The sequence below is a fragment of the Dipodomys spectabilis genome, unplaced genomic scaffold (assembly GCF_019054845.1).
Source record: "Dipodomys spectabilis isolate Male_0828 unplaced genomic scaffold, ASM1905484v1 ptg000451l, whole genome shotgun sequence".
NCBI lineage: Eukaryota > Metazoa > Chordata > Mammalia > Rodentia > Heteromyidae > Dipodomys > Dipodomys spectabilis.
Window position 1 is genome coordinate 514,776 of NW_024871128.1, and position 25,225 is coordinate 540,000.

The 25,225-nt window shown below is 51.9% G+C and overlaps 1 long non-coding RNA gene and 1 other non-coding gene across 2 annotated transcripts; one reads left to right on the forward strand and one right to left on the reverse strand.

Moving 5' to 3' along the window:
* Window positions 1–6,331: 6,331 nt before the first annotated feature.
* LOC122098018 lies at window positions 6,332–22,472 on the reverse strand. The gene is made up of 3 exons (XR_006145640.1): window positions 22,050–22,472; window positions 18,042–18,045; window positions 6,332–6,343 (listed from the first exon to the last, which is right to left on the reverse strand). It is a non-coding gene; the product is annotated as an uncharacterized LOC122098018 (long non-coding RNA).
* Window positions 22,473–24,635: 2,163 nt separating this feature from the next.
* On the forward strand, window positions 24,636–24,788 carry LOC122098020. The gene has a single exon (XR_006145641.1). It is a non-coding gene; the product is annotated as a 5.8S ribosomal RNA (ribosomal RNA).
* The last annotated feature ends 437 nt before the right edge of the window (window positions 24,789–25,225 follow it).

Genomic DNA, 25,225 nt, shown 5'->3' on the forward strand with positions numbered 1-25,225 from the left:
GATTCTAAGGTAACCTCACTGAGCAACACATCTAGTCAGCCATCAGGCTCATAGCACTGACCCGAGTACCACTGGCAGCTTGATGCAGCTGGAATAGGCCAGGCTATGGGGAGCATCAATGCTGTTTCAAACCTACAACTTGCCACTTAGGCTTGGCGAAATGATGGGAACCATTGGTGTGGCTACGAGCCTCAGTGACATACTGTCAACTGACCAGAGCAAGTCTCTTCATGGCCATGGTTCTTCTCCTGGGGAAAGGGTTCCCAGTAAATGGCAGAGAGTGGCAGTGTCTTAATGAGTTCCCATTGTTGTGACAGAAGATCTGATACAGACAAATTAAAGCAGGACAAGCTTATTTTGCCTATAATTTCAGGATTTTTCAGTACATGTAAGTTTTTATAACACAAAACCTTCTCACATACTGAGTGATTCATTGGAAGTAGATGGAGGAGAGAATGAGAATGACAACATACCGATGTACCTGGCATTCTCCTTTTAGGATATTTATTCTCTCAGGCTCCCAGAATGGGTTGGTAATGTTCATCTACATTGAGTGAAGTTCTATCCACACTGTTAATCCTCCTTGCAATAACATAACCCAAGGAGTGCTTTCCTAATCTCCTAACTACTTCTTAATCCACTCATGCTAATACACAACATACACATCACAAGTCCACCTTTATTAACTTGGAACTTAATAGTTCTTCATAACCCTAAGATTCCACCTTTGCTCTTGTAGGTTTTTGTCCATCCATTTCCCAGAATTCCCCATGGCTGTAAACAATCTAAAACTCTTCAAAATTTTAAGACTAAATTTTCTTATGAGATTCTAGGAAAACTCTTAGGCATGAGTCACTATGAAGTGAAAAACAACTCATATACACTAGAGGTAAAATGGCACAGATTATAGATTTCCACTCAATCAGAAAGGAAAATTCCCACCTTATGGTATTTTTACTTGCAGGCCACAGGACATTTCCCTTTTTTGTTTTTTTTTTTTGTCAGTCGTGGGGCCTGAACTCTGGGCCTGGGCACTGTCCTCAGCTCTTCAGCTCAAGGCTAGCATTCTACCACTTGTACCACAGCTTCACTTCTGGCTTTTTCTGCTTATGTAGTGCTGAGAAATCAAACCCAGGGCCTCATGCATGCAAAGCAAGCACTGTACTACTGAGCCACCTTCCCAGCCTCAGGCATTCTCCTTAACAGGCATTTCATATTCCTGACATGACCAATACCCTGAGGCCTCCACTACAGGTTAGATTTCATCCTCACAGCATCACACATCACCCTCTGAGGAGCAACCATTGGGGATTTCATCCAGGACACATGGACTCTGCTTTTTTTTTCTTGGAGATGGGGACAACACTTTTCTGCCTTGGTAGGCTTTGATTCAGCTCCCAGCATGTGCCACTGCTGCCAAGCTCTCAAATTCTTCTTAAAACCACTACTTTCTAGGGTGTTTTTTGTTCAGTTTAATTTATAAATTTATTTTTTATTTGTTGCAGTTTAAAAAACTTTATTATACTACACACTCTATTAGTAAATGCACCAAATTTCATTTTCTCAAATGGTGAATAGAGTGCAAGATGGTCATCGCATGTTTCTTCATTACTAAGCATAGGATCAGATTGAGGGATGGCTTTAGTGTATTCCTATTGAGTGACCACATAAGTGTGGAAGCCTACCATTGTCCTGTCATCATATGTCAGAGGAAGGTCCACTTTAGATTGGAAGAAAATGTTTCAAGGTAGTGCTCTCTGCTCTTATCCACTTCTGCTGCTGTAATAGTGTATCAGGATGCTTATCAAGCAGGAAGAGAAAAGATATTTCAAAGGAAACTGCTTTTAAAGTCCACTTCTAGGCACACTGATTTTCATTCCATGGAGCCTGTCATCTTGCTTAAATCTGGGTCCTACAAGGTACCACCTACATGTATTTTTAAATGTTTGTCTACAAATGCTTTTTCCAGGGTGTTACAAGTTAACATTATGTGCAAAGTGCACATAATTGCTCTCATGAAATAGCCTCTATTATACACCAAGAGTTGTTCATTAGTAACCTCTAATGCATTTCTTAGCCTTTTCTAATTGACAATTGATAGTAACCACAACCATGGCATAGTGGGTCACACCTGTAAACCTAGGAAGTAGATGTGTGGTTTGAAGCCATCCTGGGCAAAAACTTTGTGAGACACCAACTAATCCATATCAAATGATGAGTGCCACTTTCAGCTTTTTCTGCTTATGTGGTTTGTGCTGAGGAATCGAATCTAGGGCTTCATGCATGCAAGTCAAGCACTTACCACTGAGCCACCTTCCCCACCGAGTTTTATTTATTTTTTAATTTCCAAAATAGCTCCAGTAGTGGAGCTATGGATCCAATGGCATAATGCTACTCCTCAACAAAAAGAGCTCAGGGACACAGCTTATTAAGTAAAAAATAAGAAGTTTTCAGTTTCCTTAGAAACAGAGCAGAGTTTATAGAAAAATTAAATGCAATAAGTTGTTTTTCTGAAAGCAGACAGTCAGGATGAATTTGCTACTTCTCCTCTGACTCCATCTCAGCTAAAATCTTGACTAAGACACTAAGGACTAACCTCTAACAAAAGTTTTGTGCCCATGGTTCTGTAATGCTAGCTGCTGAGATCTGAGCACCATGGTTCAAAGTCAGCCCAGGAAAGTTCATGAGGCTGTCACCTCCAATTAATCACCAAAATGCAGAAAGTGATGTTATGACTCAAGTGGCAGAGCACTATCCTTGAACCAAATTGCTCAGGGACAGTGCCCAGCCCCGAGTTTCATCACTATGATCAGTAAATAAAACATAGAGAATATAGGGAATTATACAAAATGCCAGATTCTACCAAATAATAAAGAAGAGATGAACTCCCTGTCCTGCTGCCCAGAAGCTAGAAACTGCAGTGTTCCCAGGCAGGATGCACATGTGCACACCTTTGATTGCATAGTTACAATAGCAGAGCATGAGGTATTCTAACTCCTGAAAAATGCCTTTGGCTTGGCCTTTAGCTGGTTGTTTTGCAGTTGGAATCTCCTAGACTTTTCTGCCAAGCCTGCTTTTGAAGTGTTATTCTCCAGCTCTCAGCATGCTCACTAAATAAGATGATAGCATGATCCATCATGGGATGACACATTGCTGAGGAACTTCTTTGACACAATGGAGATGAAAATCCCCATAAATCATTGTAATTTAATGTGCAATATTGAGTGGTGGTTAGTCTGTTCAGGCAGGTGTACAACAGCCATCAGCAGGTCTGAGCTCAGCGCTCTTGGTGTTCAGCACTGATCATTTTTTAATTGTGCTAACCCTTTATATTATTGCAAGTGTTCTTTATTTTATGTTCAAGAATCTTATAACAAACAAGACTTGAAAATATCTTTTTCTGTTTTCCATTCAGGTGTGGGTTGGGGAGGGGGGGAGGGGAAAGGATTGAGAAGGGAGGTGGCCTGAGAAGGCACTGGGGACTGGCAGGGCATCAGGGCCTGAGCTAGTTCCCCAGTTCCTTCTGAATAAAGTGAGGCTGCATTGTTGGACAGTCAGTAGGGACAGGACACACTAGTGGGAGTCCATACTGGCTCTCTCCAGGACTGCAGTGTCCTGGTCCCTCCTGCCTGATTGCAAGTGCCTTGGATGTGGCCCTCTCATGGGCCCTGGTGGGTGAATGTCCTTAGGTTGCCCCGCTGGCTTCCTGTTCCCAGATTTGCCATGATTAGCAGCTGCCCCTCCTCACTCTGGTTCCAATCCCAGCACTATCTGCCTCCTACCAGCACCTCCCCACTCATGGCTCATGCCTGCAAGGCAAGCATTCTACCACTGCTGACTCATTATTTTTTCTTGTTCAAAACACCATTGCTAGGAGGGATGAGTGACAATGTTGTCAGACAACTTGTATTTATATACTGTCTTGTAGAATGGAAACTTCTTTGTACAACCACCTAAAGATAACAATAACAATAATAATAATAAATGTTTAAAAAACACCATTGCTTCTGTCCTGCACTGATAGAAAAATATCCTAGTTCCCTTACCTGCACTTCTGATAAATGATTTTTATCAAGATTTCTGATTTACTAGAGACAGCTTACATTTGACCATTTATGTCATTCACACCACACCGAGGTGACTCTCAGGTCAGGGAAGGAGCCCTGAGCCCGGCTTATCACCCCATCCAATTCTACTGACTTTAATCAAGTGCACTATTCCCTACCTGGTAATATTCCTAATGAACCTCATGATCATTTACAACATCTTTCTGGACTTCCTGGATATGAGAAGCCACAGGTCAGGTGAGTCCTAGGTCTGTGGGAGCAAGTCTCCTGCTGAGCCCTGAATTCTGAGCTCCAGGACTGTTCTTCCTTTAACTGGAAACTTCTTTATTTAACGTAAGCCACTTTTGATTTATGAATTTGTCATTTTTCTATTTTTACAAAATAGAATTTTTGAAGCAACTCTTGATTTATGAATATAAGGTGGCATTTGCTATTGTACAGAGAATAAATATAGTTAATGTAAGCCTTCGTTAAAAGGAAGCTATTTGTTATTTGTGGGGGCTCTGGGAAGAATGTTTTTCCAGTCCCAAGTCTTGAATTCTGAGCCTAGGCACTGTCCCTGAGCCTGTTTGTGCTCAAGGGTAGCACTCTACCACTTGAGCCACATTGAAGCACTTGAGCCACTACACAGTTTTTTCTGAGTAGCTTATTGTAGATAAGTGACTCCTACCCAGGTTGGCTTAAAACTGCAATCCTCAGATCTCAGCTTCATGAGTATCGATGATTACAGATGTGAGTAACTGGCACCCAGCTGGTAATCGAATATTTTTAAAAATTGTATATTCCCAGAGACAGTCATGATGGTTTATTGCTTGCTGTTTTGGAGGTCTGAACTCACATTAGAGATATTGAGAACTCAGTAGTCTGTCTAGCAAACCTAATATATTGGTATCTGTCACATGATAGCTTGCTATTATTAAAGTTCCATCTTTGTGTTTGAGATGCTGAGATGTGAAGAATAAGGGTGAAAGACAGCCTAGGCAGGAAATCTGTGATACTCATCTCCAGTAACTTGCCCAAAAAAATCCAGAAGTGGAGCTGTGGCTCCAGTGGCAGAGTGCAAAAAAAAAGAAGCTCAGAGACAACACAGGCCCTGAATTCAAGTGTCAGTATTCAATTCTCAGGACTGGGGCACACAAACATACACATACACACACACACACACACACACACACACACACACACACACACACACACACACACACACACACACAAAGAGCTGGTCATCGGTGGCTCCTGCCTGTAATCCTAACTACTCAGGATGTTGCAATCTGAGGATCATGCTTCAAAGCCAGCCCCTGCAGGAAAGTCCGTGAGACTTTTGTCTCCAATAAACCACTCAGAAAACTGGAAATGGCAGTGTGGTTCAAGTGGTACAGCGGTAACCTTGAACTGAAATTCTCAGGGACAGGGTCCAGGCCCAGAGTGTTTTTCCATGACTGACAAAAGAAAAAGAAAAAGAAAGAGCAAGAAATAAATAAAAAGAAAATGCAAGGATTTGGGGAAACAAGAACAACAACAACAAAACCCACAGGACTTCTATCTTGGGTAGAAATCTGACCACCTAGGGAAACATACTAGTGAAATGTTGACCCTGACCCCACACTAAGTCATGGATCTTGGAATAATAGCTGTTTCTAAGGAAAACAGGACCCCGCACAAAAGCATGAACTATAGTATAGTATATTCAGGAAGGATTCCAATGGTGTAACTCCTTTGAACACCTGAATGGCATGACAAGGGTGGAAGGATAATGTCAAGGAAAGTGGGGTAGACCAGTGAAGAAAGGAAAGGTAGATGAATGCAGCCATGATAGTCAATGTAAATGTGTGAAAATGGAACTAGACAAACAGGTGATGGGGGCTGGGGAAGGGATGACAAGAATGATAAAAAGGGTGACATCTATCACAGGCATTGCACTCATGATCTAAAGTATGGACATGAAAACCCTTTGTACATCAACTTCATAAAATACTATTTGTAAATGTAATGACACATTGCACTCACAAACTGATATGTTGAATTGAAATTTTTTGTACAATTACTTAAGTATTTCTATAATAACAAATTCCTTATTAAGCTGGGCATTGGTGTTTCATGCCTGTAATGGTAGCTACTCTGCATGCTGAGCTCTGATGTTTCCGGTCTCACATTCTTCCTCTCTGCTTTGACAGTATAATATCATCATTATTTATGATAGCGTACTTTAAAAAAAATTTTTTTTTTGGTCCTGGGGCTTGAACTCTGTGCTTAGGCACTGTCCTTGTGCTCTTCAGCTCAAGGTGAGCACTCTACCGCTTGAGCCACAGCACCACTTCCGGTTTTCTAGTGGTTTATTGGAGATCAAGAGTCTCACTGACTTTCCTGCCAGGGCTGGTTTGAACAACGATCCTCAGATCTCAGTCTCCTGAGTAGCTTGTATTACAGGCATGAGCCACCAGCTCCTGGCTCGCTGTAATAATCTTGAACACACATTTTACTCCGTGTTTTACATTGCCTAATAATATTCTCACATTGATAGCCTGTGAAGCTGTTGTGGGTTTGGTATTATTCTTGCAGTGTAAAATAACTACACTCATTACCTGCAAAGCCTTAATCTCTGATAATGCTGAAAATTATTACCCCCAGAACCATATTCATCTCTATACCTTGATATTCCTAAAGTCACATGAATGATCTGAATTAATTCAACCATTCATCACCTACTTATTAGCATGGAATGTCTGTTCATATGTACTCGCAATCATGAAAATTACTTTCACTACTTTTCATTTTTCTCTGTACCCCATTCTAACCCTATCACCCTGACTTCTCCTACATTAGTTCACCTCACCTATCCAAGCAGCCTTTAACATACAGAAAACAGGTCAATACTAATTGTTTTTCAAGTCCTTTCATTATAATACATGCATGGAACTTATTACCTTTTAGGTTTTATTTGAAGCAAACCTAATTGTGACTCTCCTAATCATTATCTGAGAAGGGAGTCTGACAGAACAACCTAGCATGTGCACGCTCCCAGAGGACCCTCTAGCGGGAAGCAGCGCTCACTACACCCTGGGTCCCATGATGCCCACGCGCTGAGCGCGCCCTCTGGCGGGAAACAGCCTTCACTGCACCCAGGCTCTGAGCACCACAGTAGTTTCAGCTCCAGCCCGTGGAATGGCCTGGCCCTGGAGACCTGGGCTGCTCTCAGGACAGTCCTTCTCCACTAAGAGTCATCCTCATCATCCCTTAATAAAAGGGCAAAGGAGAGGAGGAGGGTGCAGCGGAAGGAGGTGGCCAGGAGGGACGTAGAAGCTGCGTGCACCGCGGTCTGGTGCGGGTGCGGTGGCCCAGCCCCTGCCTCCGATTTCATCTATGCAGCTTTTCCCATGACAGTTAACGAGATACCGAATCGGTTATTTCTTGAAAGATTGTCCCCAAGCCGCTCTGCCTTTCCCTGCCTTTCCCTCAAGGAAGGCGGCTTGACGATGTGTGGGTGCCCAGCACACTTGGGGGCCATTCCATCTCCTGATACTGTTCGCTGTCCCGCTCTGCTGCTAGGTGCTGTGGTCCGAACCCTGGTTCCCATGACCCACGAACGCCCCCGGAGCTGGTCCACACAGAGCCCCGGAAGGACCCAGTTCTCTGCCCAGCAGCTCCCCCTGCGGGTCCTGTCGACCACACCCCGCACCGGCCACTGACAACCATGACTAGGGGACCGAATCCGGACCCTGACCTCCGCCGGGGCAGGGGGAGGGGGGGTTGGGGGGGGTGGAGGGGGAGCAGGGCTGCGCATGTGCAGTGGGGCTTACCAGGCAGTGGAGGATCCGCCACCTCCCACCAGGTGTTTCCATAAGGCATGGCGTGGTGGACTCACCGGATCCAGCTCCTGGGACGGTGCCACCAAGGCCTTGGCCAGAGTTGTGCCTGCTGCTCAGCGCTTCTGATTCTCTACCACAAGTTTAGACCAGGATCCGTGCCCAGACATGAGCCAGCCAAGTTCACGACCCCGCTACCCCGAGCCCAGAGGCCACCCTTCCCCGCAAGCACCAGGCCGGGCTCCGCACCCCGGTGCCGCCAGTGTGCAAGCGAGAGCACGATGGCGTGAGGCTTTATTCACTACAGGTCCACGCAACCTGCGGGATCCCAGGCTTTTCAGCGAATCGGCTTCTCCTTGCGTCAGTAGATGTGGCTTGGTCGCACAGATTGGCTCACCGGGAATGCAGACCCAAATGTGAGGGAATGCAGGGCCCAATCACCATGGAGACCAGAACCCGCGAGCATTACCATTGAATGGAATCCCTGGGCTTCAGGAACCAGTGTTGAAGGAAATACACAAAAGCCCCACCGGGGCCTCAGTTTATGTATAGCCAGCTTGTTATTCATGCAGCATTTATACCACCTACTGAAGTTTGGAAAAATTGTAAGGTAATTTTTAATGTGATTCTGTGTTTCAGAGAAAATCTAAGCTTTTGTGGTGGTGGTGGTGGTGGTGCAATATAACTTCCTGGTAGATTTAAGTTTGGGATATATAGGAAATAAAAATTAGGTTGCCTAGTGCCCGGTCAGATAGTACATGTTGTCATTCTTCACGCTGACAAATAGATTCGTTTTTGGACAGGAACATGAAAGGGTACATGTTAAAATATGTATTTTTCATAAATCTGCATGGATTGTGTAGAACATCAAAGCTGTTTTTAAAGGAGAGATTCGTGGATGTATTTGTGCTGTGCTTTCATTTCTTTGTAAATGAAGTAATGACTGATAATACACTTGTTGGCCTTTTCATGCCTTCATATATATGTACACATATATAGAAATAGATGTCGGGTTTTTTGGTTTTCCAGTGTTTGGAAAGGAACTGATGGCAAAATTAATATTAAGTATACTTTGCCAGATAACCATGCAGACAGCAAGGTACAGAGAACAAAGAAAGGTTTATTGGTGGGGAAAGAGTGCCTGCAAGACTCCTTCTCCCAAGGGAGGAATGAGAAGAAGCACCGGTTATTTTTTGGGGTGACCTATATAACCTAGGAGGTGTAGGAGGTGCTAGAAGGTGCTAGGAGGTGGAGACCCTGGTGTCCACATGTGGGCCACGGACTTCATCATGTCAGACTAGGATTTATGCCTCCTATCCACCTAGTAGATAAGGGTCCTGCAACTGCCCAAACCTGAAGTTCACCCTAAGGGTTCTTGTTGCCTTATATGGTGGTATCGGTCCCAGAGAAGTGCCATCCCAAGGTAAAGGGGGTTGGAAGTTGATTATGTACTGCCTTTACTATGTGGGCCTAGCGTTGCTTAGGAAGGGAGCATGTTAAGCTGTGGAGAAGGGAGGGAATGGACTAAAGCTATGGAAAGGGACTCATTTTGCTAAGAGGACCTTAGTTAGATTCTCTACTGATGAGCTATACCTCCACCTTAAAAACAATTATAATTGTAGACATCCCATACTTCAAGGTCAACTTAAAGCATGAGTGGCAAAGCCAAACACAAGCATGTCAATTAAATAAAAACAGATTTTGGTTTGCTTTGTCATAACTCATGAACTACTAAGTATTGTATCACTATATTTAGAAATTCTTTACTATCTTATTGGCACTTTAAATTTATCTAAGTAGTCATTGATTTTGAAAATCACAGCATGCTTAGTAGGGGTCAATTAATGGTCCTGTTGAGGAGGTCATGTTGAGGAAAGACCCACAGCCTTTTCAGTGTGCTCTTGCAGCTGGTCCTTGAGAGGGAGAAAAGGACTGTAGCTAGAGCCAGGAGAAGGCATGTAAGGCCCTTTCACAGTGAAAAGGAATGAGACAAAAGCAAGGTGGGATTCAGATTTCTCTACCTGTCTGTCTTCTTGTGACCTGATGTCAGAGTCTGCACTAGCATGGATCCTCTGGCCTCTGTTTTATTGCAAAGGCAATGAGTGAAGAAAAGTCATGTGATTTGAAGTTAAGAGGGATTTTGGGTCAGCCTTACTCAGCCTTATGTACTATTGTTGATCAGGTGTGATGTAATGGCGGGCTAACTTTTTCTTTTTTTTGGGGGGGGGGCGGTTGTGGGGCCTGAACTCTGGGCCTGGGCGCTGTCCCTCAGCTCTTCAGCTCAAGGCTAGCGCTCTAACACTTTAGCCACAGCGCCACTTCCGTCTTTTTTCATTTTGCTTATGTGGTGCTGAGGAATGGAACCCAGGGCCTCAGGCATGCAAGGCAAACGCTCTACCACTGAGCCATCTTCCCAGCCCTTATTTGTTCTATTTATTTCTCTCTTTCCTTATCAATCCCCAAACCATGTCTGTGGCAGTATTTGTTGTATATATTTTGATATCCTATTATTAGGTGTATACAGTTTGTGTATACAAACTGTATGTGTAACATTTCATTAGTATGTCTTTATCTCAAACCTAGGCATCATGCATGCATTACTAATGCTGTGCATTCAATGATGCCATATCTTCAACTTATAGTGTAATTCTTTCTCTGTTGGAAATGTACTGTATTTTCTAGTAATTCCTTTCCAGAACATGTTAAATGTTTATGCCAGAAGCGATAAGGTTAGAGAGATTTTCCTTATCCTTACCTTTTCTCTCCATCGGTATTCTCAAGAGATAAAATTTCACGAAATCATATGACAATAAGTTAATTTGAAATCATATGTCATCACTATGTGAAGATCATTGCTATTATTTAGGCATATTAAATATCAGTTTTTAGGTAACTGAAGTGGCTTTTCATACCTCAATCTATAACCCATATTGCCCCCTCTTTCCCTTTATTTCCTCCATTTCTTATTCTCTGTGAAGTGTGAGGGGAGGTTGGCTAAGGGGGAGAGGGAACTGCTTATTTTCTGGCTCTGCTACCTAGCTTGGTACCAATACCACTGCTTTGAATAATCTGTGGAGAGTGTCAGGCAGCCCAGAAGACAAATCAAATCTTGGACTGAGTTCTGTGGTTGCACCTCTGTGGAACTCTGTTGCATTCCTACAGTGCCCTGCCTTTTACCCCACCTTTGGACCCACAAGAATTCTCTGGCTTATTTCCTGTCAGACAACTGGAATTCCTAACCTGGGTAGTTGCAGAAAATGGACAGTAGGTGGCGAGTGCTCACCATAACATTGCCTAGAGAGGGAGAAGAACGTTGGTGATGGCTGGACTCTGGCATATCAGTGATTATCCTGGCACCATACCTTGGTTGCACCGTGTTCTGCCTGACTGAAGCACACAGGACAGTACTGATATCTGCCAGTTTTCACTCTTGCATAATATAATACTAATTCACCCTGAGGAAATCTGCAGTAGAGCTGTGACCTCAATCATTTAGATACTGTAGCTTCTCAGTTCCAAATGTACATTTTGCTGTAAACATAATTAGTCTCTGAGCTGGGTGCTTATGGCTTAAGCCTATAATCCTAGGTACTGAGATGGCTGAGAGACATCGGAAGATCATGATTCAAAGCCACCATTGGCGGGAGACACCCATAAATGGTGCTGTGGCTCAAAACTGGTAGAAAACTAGTCGTATATAAATAAAACGTTCTGTGATAGTGCCCCAGACGCTTAGGTGTAGCCACACAGTAAAGAAAGAGATAAAGACAGATTGTCCCTTGGAGGAATTAACAATGTGTCCTTTATGAAGGTTAGCATCTGTTTGTAATTTTTACAGAAGCATAAGTTAAAAGATTTACAAGCCAGGCGCTGCTGGCTCAGGCCTGTAATCCTATCTACTCAGGATGCTGAGATCTGAGGATCGCAGTTCAAAGCCAGCCCGGGCAGGAGAGACCTTGAGACGCCTATCTCCAATAAACCACCAGAAAACCGGAAGTGGCGCTGTAGCTCAAGTGGTAGAGCGCTCGCCTTGAGCTGAAGAGCTGAGGGACAGCTCCCAGGCCCAGAGTTCAAGTCCCACGACCGACACAAAAAAAAAGATTTACAATACAATAGTTTAGCTGGAGTTAAAATGGAGTATTGGCCTTCACCATTCAAAATAGAATTAACCAATCACATTCAAAACTCAAACCAATATTTTCTCATTTTCTCTCCTGTTTAGTCACAGATTGCATTTTCTTTTCTATTTCTAATTCCTTGAGCCAAAACTCTTGTCTTTCTCATACAATACCTTAGAATCTTATAATTCAAACTTTGGTCTCATGGTGCCTGCAATGATTATTTTTAATCTCAATTCCTACAGTGCCCCCCCCCCTTCCTTGATTCATTCATTTCATGAGAGGAAACTGGAATTCACAACCATGGTATTTTCAGAAAGTGGACACTAGATGGAGTTTGCTCACTGTCGTTCTATTGTTCTGAGCGAGGGCAGGGAAAGGAAGGAATACCCATCACACTTGGCTGGTAGTGGGAGCTTCTTGATTTTACTGGCACCATAAAGTGCCGCCTCATGTGATTCTGCCCGCCTTGTGGTCCTGCATTACACAGTACTAATCAGCCCTGAGGAAACCTTCAACAGACCTGAAACTACAGTTGTTATAGATACATAGCACAGCTTTCCAGTTCCAAATCAAAGACAATTTCCCCTGTACAAAATGAGCCCCATTAGCCTTATGCTGCTGGCTCATCTCTGTAACCCACAGCTACTTAGAAGGCTGAGAGAAATCTAAGGGTCGTTTCCAAGCTGGCCTAACAGGGTAGTCTTTTAGTCTACTGTGAGATTAAGGATTCCCCAGGAAACCACATGTGGAGCTGTTGCCCAAAAATGTATACTAGTAGCTGCCTTGGGGAAAAAATAAAATAGTGAAAATGTATATATCAACACCCAGGCACTGAGCTCAATCCTCACATCCAAAAAAAAAAAAAAAAAAGGTAAGGAAGAAAAGAAGAAATAAAGAATTCATTTCAATTTTTTGTTTTGTATGAATCATTTCCATGTAATATTTCTTGTATTTTTCAAGTCTATTAATATATTCTGTATAGAACACTACCTTAAGATTGCTTTCTTGCAGTGTTCTTATCTTATGCACTCATTAACTTAGGCCTTGGCCTTTGCAAAAGGTAGTTCTCTGAGAGGCTTCCTGCCTACATTTCCTGATAACAGTCCTTCTCTTCTTGGAATTCCAGTTTCTTCTAAAAGGTCCTAAGCAACACTGCAACTAAGTCGTTGCCATGACTACATTTACAAAACAAAAGTTATCTCAGTTACCTGTGGAACTCTGCCTCCCTACTAGGCCAACACCCACCCTCTATCTTCCCTTCTGGGTGTGGGTGGGGCAAGCTGACTAAATGGCTCCTGTATTTCCTGGGAGGCTATTTTTTTTGTGGGGGGGAGGTTCCGGTCATGGGACCTGAACTCTGGGCCTGGATGCTGTCCCTCAGCTCTTCAACTCAAGGCTAGCACTGTACCAGTTGAGCCACAGCGCCACTCCAAGCTTTTTTCTTTTTGCTTATGTGGTGCTGAGGAATCGAACCCAGGGCCTCAGGCATTCAAGGCAAGAGCTCTACCAATGAGCCGCCTTCCCAGCCCATGGAAGGCTATTTTTTTAATGTGGCTCCCCAGTTATCTGTTATTATGGCATTGAGAAGCTGGGTTGTGAAAAGACGCGCAAGACTACAATTAGTACGGAAAGTCTAGCGCCAGTGGAAGCTTACATGTATGCTTTCTAGAGTGGCTGGAGCACCAGTACTGAAAAGAAGATTACAACCTGTCTGGAGAACTAGGACAATGATTACATGATTGGTGAGTAAACTTGCTTCCCATTCCATTTTCACCACGGTTTTTCACTCTAATAATCCAATCTGTGGCCTTCTTATTCCCTTATTTTCTCCACCCCACCCCACACCCAACAGCAAGGGACAATCCCCCTCTATTCTCTTTTCTCTGTCTTCTCTAGAATCACTTGCAATATAAACCAATGTCCTCACCTACTCAGGTAAACTTTTTATATAGGTATCAGAATAAAATTTCTTGAACTATATAGACTTTTATTCACTTGATTTCCCTTAAGTAAATTAAAATAACTGGCTGTTGACAGGGCACATCTGGATATTTCCCATAGAGATAATCTGTTACATTTTAGGACATGGTAGATTATATTTGCTATTTCCCCAAATGGACTTTACAAAAGCCATCCGTGGCCCCAAAGATGTTTCTGGACCTCTCATCATGTGTGACTAAATAGGCCTCAGTGAATTAAGCTGAGAAAGCTGCAAAACAAAGCAGATCACTTCAGTTATGGAATATTAAGAGAATAAAAGTAGCTTTATACCACTGGATCTTTAGTGAAAAGATAGAATAAAAAGAAGAAAAAATATTGGAGGATGCAATATAAACCAATTGAAACGTATCCAACCGATGATCTGGCTTTGAAGTGGCTATTTACTAGTGTGGTCATAGACCATCGTGTCCAGAAGGATAAATCAATGTGTTTTGAAAGATCCTAAACCAAATATACTTGTAATAATGACCAAAAGCGTTAGGACAGGTACGTTTCTGTCCTCCAAATTCCAGCTTTAATCCTAACATGTCCAGTTGTTATAATACCTTCACAGTCATGACACTTATGGATATTACGTCTTATGTCTTCTCTGCAATATCTTAAATGCTCAGAGAAGTTACACCTTCTGACAAAAGGACAGTATGTGTGTCACACACATGGGGGCACACACACTCTGTTTGCCCGGAGTGCTGTGTAGCTTACCATGTCCAGTTATAGTTTAGGTCTAGCATCCACATAGGAGGGAAAACACGTGCCGTGCCGTTGGTCGGTCGGTCGGTCGGTCGGTCGGTCGGTCGGTCGGTCTGTCTTTCCACCGGTCTGTCTTCCCCTGGCATCACCTGTTCTAGGTCCTTCTCCGCTGCCGGCAGCCCCCCCCCCCCCCCCCCCCCCGCGCGCTCCTAGTCCATCGATCTACTTCCCTGTAACTGACATAATCTTATTCTTATTCTTTGGGGAACAGATGAATAAACTTTTACCTTGTGGATATTGTACACACACCGTAACTTGTGTGTGTGTGTGTGTGTGTGTGTGTGTGTGTGTGTGTGTGTGTGTGTGTTGACGGAATAGAGTGTTTGCCATGCCTGATTCCCTGGCTCTGCCTCTCTACCCATCTGTGATGCGATGTGTGTGCTGGGGCACTTGTGCCTGCGTATGTTCCCAGTGCGAACTCCAAAGAGAAGTACGCCCGCCGGGCCTGTGGGTTCTAACCGTGCTTCGCCCCCGGGAGATAGGATCGCCCCTCTGATGCCTCCACTCTGTTTGGGCCGGGGCCCCTCGTCTCTCCCTGTCTTTCCTCCTAGGGTTCCCTACCTGCCCTCCCCCCAGCCCCGCACACACACACTGTGCACCGCCACGCTCAGGTCCAGGTCCTCCACCACAGGCATGTGAGTGATGATGCCTCTACCCTCCAACGCCTGTGTGTAGGGTTTAGATTCATCGCCTCATGCCCCGAATCCTGCTTCAGAGAGAGTGGCAGAGCCTATTAGAAAAGGCTAGCTGTCTGGACAGGCTAGAGTACGAACCGGTGAGAAGGTCGTTCCGTCAGGTGTGGTGCCCGGGGATAAGCGACACACGGGTGCCACCTCCCCTTCCTTCCCCACCCAGCCAGCGGCTCTCGTTTGGCTTTCCTGTCATTCAGTGATGGATGAGTGGACTCAAGCTTCCCATTGCACTGTCACCGTGGTTTTCCAGACCTGTGTGCGTGACGTACCTACTCTCTGTGTGTTAGAAGAAACCTCTCTCTGGTCTTCCCCCTGCCCTTTCCCTGCCTGTGAGGGGTGGCGGGTGGGGGCGGGGGGAGGGAGTGTGTTGTGGGGAGGGCGAGCGGCAGACTTTCACAAGTGAGCGGGGTGCCTCCCGAGGGCTCCTCTCTTGCTGGAGCCGACCCATCTTTGGGAGTTTTTTTTTTTTTTCCTTTCTGGTTTCCACCTGGGGGAAAAAGAAAACAAAAAGTACAAACAACCCCCCCCCAAAAAAAAAGACGGGCAGGCAGATGGTGGGACCGGGGCGGCTGTTCTGTCGGACTTTGCGCCCGCAGGCGAGCGCGGGGTAGGGCCATGCGTTGCTGCTCTCTCTTCCGTGCCCGGTCTGTGCGGGGGTGGCAGCTTTGTCGGGTCGACCAGTAGTTTTGTCTGGGCCCGAGGCCTTGTTCTCCTCCCCTCCCTGGACTCTGGTCTTTGAGGGCGAAAAAAGGAGAGTACGAGGGACGTCTCAGGAGTCGGGGGAGAGGGTCCCTGGGTGAGCGGATAGGTGGTGGGGCCGGTCCCGGCCCGGACTCGGACCCCCCCCCTCCCCGGAGTCACCTCCGAGTGAGCGCTTGGCGCATGCCGGGTGTGAGGGCCTGGGTAGCCGGCCCTGTGTGGCCTCCCTCCATGGCCCTGGCGGCCGGAGGACAGACCTCTCTGGCGGGAGGAGCCGTGGGCACAGCCGAGGCGAGCCTCGGGGCCGGGACCTACCTACCATCTGCGGGGACTTGCCCTGTGGGCCCTGCATAGGGGAAAACTCGAGGCGGAGGGAGCACCTCGGGAGTCGGGGACCCGAGCCCGGGAGTACCGGGTGTGTGCGTGCTGGCTCTGTTGGGGATGTGTTGGGGACCTGGTTTTGGCATGGTGACATGAGGATTTTGTACCTGCAGGAGGGTGCTGGCATGCTGTGTCCAAGTGGCTGTCAGCAGGTCTTTGGGGGCTCTCTCGGAAGCTGTGTGCCGGGCCTTTCCCATCTCTTCCCGGTCCGGGTCCCCCTGTCCTTCCCCCCGCACCCTGGGCTCCCGCTGCCCTGAGCAGGCCCTGTGCCCCTGTGGTGGCTCGTGGGTGTGGTGGTGGTTGGTTGGTGGTTGGCGGCTGAGTGAGTCCCGTTGTCCTTGATCTCTCCCCCGCTCCCGGTGCCAGATTCTGGCCCTTGCCTCGGCACGCCGAGGAGGAGAGTGGTTGGTTGCCTGGGTGCGTAGGTAGGCCCACGCGGTGTGCTTCCCTCGCCGTGGCTGGCTTGAGAAGGAAAAGGGGGGGGGGCGAGTCCTGCCTTACCTGTGCGTGTGCGGCATCCCCGTTCTGCCGTTGGGCACGCCCGACCTCCGTGGCTCCTTTTTTTTTTCTTTCTCCTATTGCCCCTAGCTTTCCAACTCCCCCGACCTGCCGCTTCCCGATGGCAGTCCTGGTCGGCCGCTGAGCTGCGCTACTCCCAAGCGCTGTCCGTGGCTTTTTTTTTTCTTTTTTTTCTTTTTTGTCTTTTCTCCCTTTCTAGCTTCTTCGGTCCTGTGCCCGGCAGAGGTGTCCTGGTTATCCCGAGTGCCAGGGACGTTTAAGCCCGTGGTATTTTTTCATTTCTTTTTTTCGTTTTTTTTTCTTTTTTCTTTTTACCTTGCTCGTTACTCACGAAAGGGTGTCTGTCCTGCTACGCTTTTATCCCAGGCTGTTGGCCCCTCTCAGGAGCCGAGCTTCCTGGGCCACCGCCTCCCGAGTGCCCTGTGGCTGTCTTCTCCACCCCCTCAGTGTGATTGATGTGGTGATGTTGCGATCTCCTTCGGGCCCGGGCCTAAGCTGCGCCAGGCGAGGGACGGACATTCATGGTGAATGGGAAAGCTCTTCTCGTTCTGCCCGTGGGCCCCTGCCCTCACCGTCCCACCGTGCCAGTGCCGGTGGTATGCAGGGAGGCAGGGGTGCGGCAACCGGGTCCAGCTGCGCTCTCCCTGCCCTCACCGGGAGGTCGGGGTCTTGTACACGCTGGATAAGGGGGTCGCCCTGATCTTGCTCCTCTCTTCCCGTGACTTGTTATCGGCACGGGGGTCGGCTCTCTCCGCAGAGAGGGAGGGTCGATGCTCCGTGCTTGCCCATGCTGTGTGGTGTGAAAAGCCGCACCTCGCGCTCTGCCCTCTTGCGGTGCTCCCGGAACGCTCCCGGTCGGTTCTCTCAGGTGCCTGAGGCTCAGTGGCTGTGTTGTTCCCGATCCTGGCATTGTCCGCTGCCTTGTGCCAGCCTGCTGCCCGTGGTGTGTCCCGGCTGTCCTTGGGTTCGTGGGGCTTGTGTGAGTGAGAAGTTACCGTTGAGGTTGACATCTCTGCTGGGGGGGTCGAGGCGGTTCCCCAGAGGAGCGCTCTTCCTTTGTTGCGCTGGGTGGTGGCTTCCCAGCATGAGCTGCCACCCTGGTCCTGGCTTGTCTTCCCTGCCGTGTCACCTGGCTTTTATTGCACCGGGGGACCTTAGATGTTGCAGTGGGAGGCGAGCCGGGCCTGTGCGGGCTTTCCGCCCGTATGCCCGACTTTGCTCTGGCCCCGCACGGCAAGGCCGACTGACCAGGGTTGGTGTTGCTGCTGCCGCAGAACCCCCCTGCCCCACCCCTCCCTGCCCCCGTGGTGGGAAGGATGGACGCCTCTGATGTGTGCTGGTCCCGGCGGGGTTCCCGTCGGGGTTGGGTGCAGGCCACCCTCAGAGTGAGGAGAGGTTCTCTAGCGGTCCTCGTTCGGGAAGCGGCGTGCGCTGCTGGGTTGGTGGGGGCCCGCACCCGATGGGCTCCCGCGGCCCTGCCACTCCCTGTCCCGCTTTTGAGCGTTAGTGGCTGCCCACGTCAGTAACTGTGTGCCTGCGCCTCCCCCCTCCAGCCCCTGGCAACGCTGTTCCCGAGCGTCTGTGTGGGCCGCCGCCCGTTGGTGATGATGGTGCTGTGCAGGCGCTGGGCCCCGCGGTGTTCCAGGGCCGCTGTGCCCAGGGTGGTGTGCCGCTCAGGGGGGTTCTGGCCCTCCGGAGCCGAGGATCCCGGTGTGTGTGGGCCCTTGCTCACGCGGCCGAAAAAGAGGCGGTCAATGATGGGTGCTGTGCCTGGCAGTGTGGATGGATGCGGTGGGGCCCTGCTGGCGCAGGCGGCTCCGCGGGAGTTCACTGGGTCTTTGAGGTGTGTGCGAGCTGCCTGTTCCCTCTCGGGCCTCTTTTGGAGGGGCCCGCTGCTGCCACGGTGGGGGTTTCCGGTCCACTGGTCGGCCGGCTTGGGGTCCCAGGCATTGCGCGGGACCGCCCGGGAGTTGGGAGTGGTGAGATCCCGCGTTCGTTTACCTGGCGTGCCGGCTGTGCCCGGAAAGGTCTCGCCTCCCCGTTGGTCTGCAGCTGCGCCACTCGCCCGTGTGAGGGGGTGGCTGCTTGCTCACTCGCCTCTCACCCCGGTGACGCGACCCGGTGACCCTCCCACTGCTCTTCTTGTTGTGCTTCCGGCATGCCCTCCTCACCCGCATCAGCCTTCCGCTATCTTCACAGGTTTGGCCTGGTGGCCCGCCACCGGCGGACGGTCGAGTTGGGCGTTGTGTGGTGTTCTCTTGGGGGGGAGACGGCGCTCAGCTCGTGAGGCTGCTCTCCCGGTGTGGGGGAGGCACGTCATCGCGGCGGCGGTGGCTTTTGAAGGGTCTTCCCGGATCGGTTTTGCTCATGACGTGAGGGCTCCTGCCAGCGGGACTACCGGTACGCCACGGGGGTGATGGTGGTGAGATTCCCGCGTGCGTCCCTTGCTCGGGAGTTGGCCGTCCGAGGGCCCGAAGCCGGCGTCACGTGCCTCCTCCCTCTGGGCACCGCCTCGCGTGCCTGCGCGGTTGTCCCGGGTTCCCGCGCCTCCCTCCAGCTTCGCCCTGTGTAGGCTTGCCCTCATCGTCTCTTCCGTCTCAAGCCATGTGGCTTCGTCCCCGCCTCTGTCCCGGATCCGGGGTGTTGTGCTCTCTCTTGGCGTGTCTCCGCCGCGTGCCCGGCGCAACCCTGGTTCCCGCATGCGTTGGGTTTGGTGTCGCCCACCTCCCGGGGTCCCTGCCGCCGCCTCCGGCTGCCGTCGTTGGCCGGTGACCTGTCGCCGATGGGTCGTTGCCGCAGACCCCCGACCCCCTGCCGGCACGGCCAGTCCACGGTGGCGAGGGTCGTTGTGTGCTCGGCCCCCGCATCCGTGCGAGCGAGTGAATTCGGGCCGGCTTCTGAGGGAGGTGGAGAAAAACCCCGTGGCCATGTGGTGTGCGTTGCGTTGTGTGTGTCTCCCCTGGCTTTATGGCCACTCGGGTGTGCGCCACACGCGACCCGGCCGGCTGGCCGGCTGGACCGTGGACTTCGGTGCGCCACCTCCGGGCGGAGAAGGGGCCTTGCGCTCCTCCCTGTCCTTGTGTACGCGCCGCCACTCCTGTGCCCGCTGGGCCAGCAGGCGGGGTGTCGGTGATGCGGTGCCCTTGTGCTTGGGTGCGGTGCGGTGCCCTTCCCCCCCGGCCACGGGTTCCTCTGCCCTCTCCGTGCTCTTCCTCTCACTGCTCGTCACCGCGCGGTGGCCTGCTTGCACCCATGTGCCCGCGCCGCCATCCTGGATGGTGGCAGTTGGGTCTAGTTGGTGGCCGGCTTGGCCCACCCGTGTTGGTCTTCCCGGTCGCTGCCGGCGTTCGCTGGTCGGTGGCATCGGTCTCCCGGATCAAGGTCCGCGCCTCCCTCCCTTCCCGTGCCCGCTCCGCGCCCACCCTCGTGTGTGCTCTCGGGCCGGTCGGGCCTGCCTGGTCGTTCTGGTGTGCGGCGACCCGGGATCCGCCTCGCCGCCCTCGCTCCCCCTCGTTGGCTCCCCGTCTTCTCCTCGCCATCGCCCGCTGGCCGGGAGGGAGGGTTTGGGTTCTGCACTCTCCTCGCTCACGCTCGTTGACGTCTGGTCCCCGTGGAGAGACAGATGGATGCCCTGGTTTGCCCGTGTTCCCTCTCCGCTCCTTCTGCCCCCCCCCCGTCGGGAAAGAGGTGGGGGTGTTGTGGGGTGGGGTTCGCGGTGTGTGGGCACCGTGCGGCCGTGCCGCCTGGGCGCGCCGTTCTGTCGGCCCGCGACGACGGGCGTCGGGGGAGGTGAGGAGGAGAGCCCCCCGTTGTCGCTCGCCGGTGTCGCTCTCTCTCTCCCCTCGCTCGCCCGGATTTGCCACGTGCCGGCGGTCAGCCACCTGGTGGCACGTTCCAGCGCGCTCGCCAGCCCCGGTGTCCTCTGTACCCCCGCTTCCCCACCCCACCCGTCCCCCCTCTCCGGAGGGAGGAGGAGGAGCGGGGGAGGTTCCCGGGCCCTCCGGGCTTGCCCGCGCTCCCCTACCTGGTTGATCCTGCCAGTAGCATATGCTTGTCTCAAAGATTAAGCCATGCATATCTAAGTATGCACTGCTGATACATGAAACTGCGAATGGCTCATTAAATCAGTTATGGTTCCTTTGGTAGCTCGCTCCTCTCCTACTTGGATAACTGTGGTAATTCTAGAGCTAATACATGCCTCCGGGTGCTCACCCCCTCCCAGGGGGGGGGGATGCATGCATTTATCAGATCAAAACCAACCCGGTAAGCTCCCTCCCAGCTCCGGCTGGGGGGCGGGCGACCACGGCTTTGGTGACTCTAGATATCCTCTGGCCGATCGCACGCCCCCCGTGGTGGCGACGACCCATTCGAACGTCTGCCCTATCAACTTTTGATGGTAGTTGCTGTGCCTACCATGGTGACCACGGGTGATGGGGAATCAGGGTTCGATTCCGGAGAGGGAGCCTGAGAAACAGCTACCACATCCAAGGAAGGTAGCAGGCGCGCAAATTACCCACTCCCGACCCGGGGAGGTAGTGACGAAAAATAACAATACAGGACTCTTTCGAGGCCCTGTAATTGGAATGAGTCCACTTTAAATCCTTTCGCGAGGATCCATTGGAGGGCAAGTCTGGTGCCAGCAGCCGTGGTAATTCCAGCTCCAATAGCGTATATTAAAGTTGCTGCAGTTAAAAAGCTCATAGTTGGATCTTGGGAGCGGGCGGGCGGTCCGCCCCGAGGCCAGTCACCGCCCGTCCTTGCCCCTTGCCTCTCAGCGCCCCCTCGATGCTCTTAGCTGAGTGTCCCGCGGGGCCCGAAGCGTTTACTTTGAAAAAATTAGAGTGTTCAAAGCAGGCCCGAGCCACCTGGATACCGCAGCTAGGAATAATGGAATAGGACCGCGGTTCTATTTTGTTGGTTTTTGGAACTGAGGCCATGATTAAGAGGGACGGCCGGGGGCATTCGTATTGGGCCGCTAGAGGTGAAATTCTTGGACTGGCACAAGACGGACCAGACCAAAAGCATTTGCCAAGAATGTTTTCATTAATCAAGAACGAAAGTCAGAGGTTCGAAGACGATCAGGTACCGTCGTAGTTCCGACCATAAACGATGCCGACTGGCGATGCGGCGGCGTTATTCCCATGACCCGCCGGGCAGCTTCTGGGAAACCAAAATCTTTGGGTTCCGGGGGGAGTATGGTTGCAAAGCTGAAACTTAATGGAATTGACGGAAGGGCACCAACAGGAGTGGAGCCTGGGGCTTAATTTGACACACGGGAAACCTCACCCGGCCCGGACACTGACAGGATTGACAGATTGATAGCTCTTTCTCGATTCCATGGGTGGTGGTGCATGGCCGTTCTTAGTTGGTGGAGCGATTTGTCTGGTTAATTCCGATAACGAATGAGACTCTGGCATGCTAACTAGTTATGCGACTCCCCAGCGGTCGGCGTCCCCCAACTTCTTAGAGGCACAAGTGGCGTTCAGCCACCCGAAATTGAGCAATAACAGGTCTGTGATGCCCTTAGATGTCCGCGGCTGCACGCGCGCTACACTGACTGGCTCAACGTGTGCCTACCCTACGCCGGCAGGCGCGGGTAACCCGTTGAACCCCATTCGTGATGGGGATCGGGAATTGCAATTATTCCCCATGAACGAGAAATTCCCAGTAAGTGTGGGTCATAAGCTTGCGTTGAATAAGTCCCTGCCCTTTGTACACACCGCCCGTCGCTACTACTGATTGGATGGTTTAGTGAGGCCCTCAGATCGGCCCCGCTGGGGTTGGCCCACGGCCCTGGCGGAGTGCTGAGAACACGGTAGAACTTAACTATCTAGAGGAAGTAAAAGTCGTAAGAAGGTTTCCGTAGGTGAACCTGCGGAAGGATCATTAACGGAAAGAGCACTGACGCACGTGCGCGCGAGCGGGTCGAGCTCAGCACGAGGGTGGCCTTCCGCGATCTGCCGGGGTTGCCGGCGCCGCGGTCCCTCGGAGCTCCTCCTCCTAGTCGTCTTTTCCGCGTTGTCGTGGCTGTCTGTCTGTCCCCGTGTGTTCGCTCTCGCATGTCGGGGTCGGCCTGGGAGGAGGGGCCCGTCCATTCCCGGGGCGGCTGTGCCGGTGAGGACCTTCCCCCCATCCCGGTGTTTCCCGCGGCTGCGGACGGGTGAGCTGGCGAGGGGGCACGAGAGAGGAGGAAGGAGCGGTAGAGATGCAGGCTGGGATGGCATGGCCGGCGTCGGCCTGGTGGGTGTGCCTGTCTGCGGTGCCGTCCGCGCGGCGCCCTTGCCGCGGGTGGGCGAGCCGGTGCCCGGGTTAAGGCATGTTGCGGGTGGGTTGTGTCGCCCGCCGGCTGCGGGTAGCCACGGTGGGACCGGGTTCCGGGCCCGGGCGGCCAGGAGCGGATGGGCACGTGCCCTCCGTCCCGCTGCTGCCGAGCGGGCCCGCGGGCCCTCCCTGCCGCGGTGTCGCCCCCCCCCCCCCCCCCCCCGCTGCCTCCGCAGACGTCCTTGTCCAGATCACCAGCTTCCCTCTGCCCCTGCTCCGCCAACCCTTCCCGCGTCCGGGCCCGCATGGCGCATTGCATTCCCCAGCTGCTGGGGGCTGCCGACAGGTCCCCTTTTCCCTGTCGGCCCGCCTCCATCTCTGCGCTCGCTTCCCACGTCCCCGCGCTCCTCTCCTGTCCTGCGCCACCGCAGGGGCACCACGCCTCGGGCCCCTGCCTCGCCTTGCCTGCGCAACCTCGTGGCGGTCCCCTTCTCCACTGGCTTTCCTAAACTGGGCGCCTAGCACATCGGTCGGGGGGGGGCTCGGCCTCACTAGTGTGTGGCCGCCGTCCTCCCCCTCTCGGTCCGCCTTCGCCTTCCCCTCCGCCCGCCCTCGTCCCCCGCGGCCTCGGTGGCCCGGTCTGGGACCGGCTCCCCACAGTGGCACCTTACCCGGCCTCTGGCGGGGTGGCCCCCGCTATCGGGCTTGCCGCGTCCCATGGCTCCGTTCAACCCCTTCCCCCGTGTGGTTGGGGGGAGTGGCGGCGGGTGGGGCCAGCGGTGGTGCAGCTCGGGGGTGGGGAGGGTGTAGGGCGGCCGCCTCCCAGGCGTCGCTGCCCCCCCCACCTCGCTCATCCGCACTCTCGTGTCCAGGTACCTGCTATCGCGTTCTGGTGCAGAGGATTAAAGACCCATAGGGGGTCGCCCGTCCGTTCAAGGGGTCGGGGCGGCAGCCCCTTGGGGAGGCCGGTCCCCGGTCTCTCCCAAAATCCGCCCCCATCCCAGGTCGGGGCAGCCTACGCTCGCTGGCGTGGGGGCCGCTTCTCCCGCAGCCCGGGCTTCGGGGATGGGCTCCCCCGGGGCGCCTGTGGGGCCGGGGGCATCTGAGCACCCGCCCGCCGCACCCCCTGCGCTGGAGTGGCTGTGGTGCCGGGCGTCCCCGTCCCCGTGTCTCATCTGTCTGACCCCCTCCGTGTCTCGTTCTCATTCTGTCTCTGCTGGCCGACCCGAGGTGACCCGCCCATGCCCTCCTCTCCCCTCTCGGGTTTGGGGGTGCGGGACCGGGAAAACAGTACCGTGCCAGCCGCGTATGCCCCGCGTCGGGCCACGACCCGATTGGTACGACTCTTAGTGGTGGATCACTCGACTCGTGCGTCGATGAAGAACGCAGCTAGCTGCGAGAATTAATGTGAATTGCAGGACACATTGATCATCGACACTTCAAACGCACTTGAGGCCCCAGGTTCCTCCCGGGCCTACGCCTGTCTGAGCGTAGCTTGACGATCAATCGCCCCCCGGGAGTTGCCTTGCCCCGCGGGGTGGCGCGGCTGGGGTGTCCCTTCGCAAGGTCCCCTTTCGGGGGCCCTCCGTCCCCCTAAGTTCAGACTCTGGCGGTCGTAGCTTCGCGGTCCCGTCTGGCTTTTAGAGCGAGCGAGTGAGCGATTGGTCATCCCGGGGGGGTTGGTATCTGCGCAGAGATGAGCCCGCGGCCGGGTCTTGTCTGTCCCGCCCTGCACTGTGTTCCGCGGTGCCCGAACTGGGGGATGACGTTTTCGCGCCGGGCGCTTGAGTCGGGTCAGGGCGGCCCTGTGCCGCGTCCGCCGGCTGCGAGCGAGTGTTTTGCAGGCTCCCGTGTCCCGCGGACTCGCATGCCGAGGTGGACGGTCCCGCGGGACTCCGTGGTCGTGCCTTCGGCCAGACGCATGTGTCTTC